This window comes from Leucoraja erinacea, chromosome 2 (assembly GCF_028641065.1).
Source record: "Leucoraja erinacea ecotype New England chromosome 2, Leri_hhj_1, whole genome shotgun sequence".
NCBI lineage: Eukaryota > Metazoa > Chordata > Chondrichthyes > Rajiformes > Rajidae > Leucoraja > Leucoraja erinaceus.
The window spans coordinates 70,883,305-70,885,813 of NC_073378.1; positions in this window are offsets into that span (position 1 = coordinate 70,883,305).

Here is a 2,509-nt window from a genome sequence, read left to right on the forward strand (position 1 = left end):
TCTGATTAGGAACATTCAGCATGGATTTGTGCCTGGAAGGTCATGTTTGACTAATCTTCTTGAATTTTTTTGAAGAGGTTACTAGGGGAATTGACGAGGGTAAAGCAGTGCATGTTGTCTATATGGACTTTAGTAAGGCCTTTGACAAGGTTCCTCATGGAAGGTTGGTTAAGTAGGTTCAACTGTTGGGTATCAATGCAGGAGTAGCAAGATGGATCCAACAATGGCTGAATGGGAGAAGCCAGAGGGTAATGGTGGATGGTTGATTGTCGGGTTGGAGGCAGGTGACTAGTGGGGTGCCTCAGGGATTGGTGTTGGGTCCTTTGTTGTTTGTCATGTACATCAATGATCTGGATGAAGGTGTGGTAAATTGGATTAGTAAGTTTGCAGATGATACCAAGATAGGGGGTGTTGTGGATAATGAAGAGGATTTCCAAAGTCCACAGAGTGATTTAGGCCATTTGGAAGAATGGTCTGAAAGATGGCAGATGGAGTTTAATGCTGATAAATGTGAGGTGCTACACCTTGGCAGGACAAATCAAAATAGGACGTACGTGGTAAATGGTAGGGAATTGAAGAATACAGTTGAACAGAGGGATCTGGGTATAACCGTGCATAGTTCCTTGAAGGTGGAATCTCATATAGATAGGGTGGTAAAGAAATCTTTTGGTATGCTAGCCTTTATAAATCAGAGCATTGAGTATAGATGCTGGGATGTAATGTTAAAATTGTACAAGGCATTGGTGAGACCAAATCTGGAGTGTGGTGTACAATTTTGGTCGCCCAATTATAGGAAGGATGTCAACAAAATAGAGAGAGTACAGAGGAGATTTACTAGAATGTTGCCTGGGTTTCAACAACTAAGTTACAGAGAAAGGTTAAATCAGTTAGGTCTTTATTCTCTGGAGCGCAGAAGGTTGAGGGGGGACTTGATAGAGATCTTTAAAATGATGAGAGGGATAGACAGAGTTGATGTGGATCAGCTTTTCCCTTTGAGAATAGGGAAGATTCAAACAAGAGGACATGACTTCAGAATTAAGGGACAGCAGTTTAGGGGTAACATGAGGGGGAAATTCTTTAATCAGAGAGTGGTAGCTGTGTGGAATGAGCTTCCAGTGGAAGTGGTGGAGGCAGGTTCGCTGGTATCATTTAAAAATAAATTGGATAAGCATATGGATGAGAAGGGAATGGAGGGTTATGGTATGAGTGCAGGCAGGTGGAACTAAGGGAAAAAAGATGTTCGGCACGGACTTGCAGGGCCGAGATGCCTTTTTTCTGTGCTGTAATTGTTATATGGTTATATGTTATATGGTTATATATACATATACATATATATACATATACATATATATACACACATGTATATATGTATCCTTATTCTTTACTGGGGCAGTGTTTTGTTCCAATCTGGCACCTTGCTATACACAGAGTATTTGAGTACTGTAGTTTACTGAGAAAATGCTTAACTCTCATATGATTTTCCCCAGTCTGAAGAGACTGATTTATAAGTGAGGTAAGTTTTAACTGTTCCTTTACTATTCATATGAATGCCCTCATTTTTTAAAGTGAGCTTCTGGGCTGCTCATTCCCTTTATTAGTATTTGAATTTGCATATTCCACACAAGGTTTGCAGCACTGACCATCACTGATACACCCTTAATGACAATTAAGTTTATTCTACATTGGCTTAGCACCATTAATAGGCTGCAAAACCACTTGTTGGTTCTGATTGAATGCCTCATTGTGATTAGCGATCTTTCAGCTACGCTGCAATGCATCACTATAATGAACCCTAAATGTTGCTGCAAGTGGATTAGAAAATATATACATACAACCCATGAAACAAAGCCAAATTAAACTTCTTTCAGGTAGTATTACTATATTAAATCTATGGAGAAGCCACAATGGTATAAGGGTATATATGATCAATGCATGAAGCTGTTTTCATATGTCCAGTGATTGTGCCCAGTAATGAGAATCCTGATATTATTGTGAGTGCTAGAGGACTCAAATATTGAAGCACCAATTAGCTAGTGAGCTGCCGGTTATTGCCCTTTTTAAATACACCTAATTTGCATTCTCATAATAGCCATAATTTTGAGAAACATCCCAAAGGTTTTCTTGAAATGTAAGGAACCGCTGAACCAAGAAAAGAGCCAGAAGGGAGATTTAATTGTGGTGTATAAAATCTGGAGAGGCCGAGACAAGGTGAACATGAAATCATTGATAAAGAGGTTGAGAAGTAGGGAACGTGGATTTAGACTGTTAGAAGGACTGCAGTAGACAAGAGGCAAACATTGTCCTTATGCCATTCTGTGTAATAAAAGATGGCAGAGGCAGAAACTCTCCTCACACATTTAAAGGCACTTCAAGAAGAATTTGAAGACATATTTGAAGACACACCTCTGAATTTGAAGACAAATTGAAGAATTTGAAGACACACCTCATCCTCAACTCAAAGAAGACGAAGAAATCATTGTTAATTTCAGGAAGACCAGAGTTGGCAGAC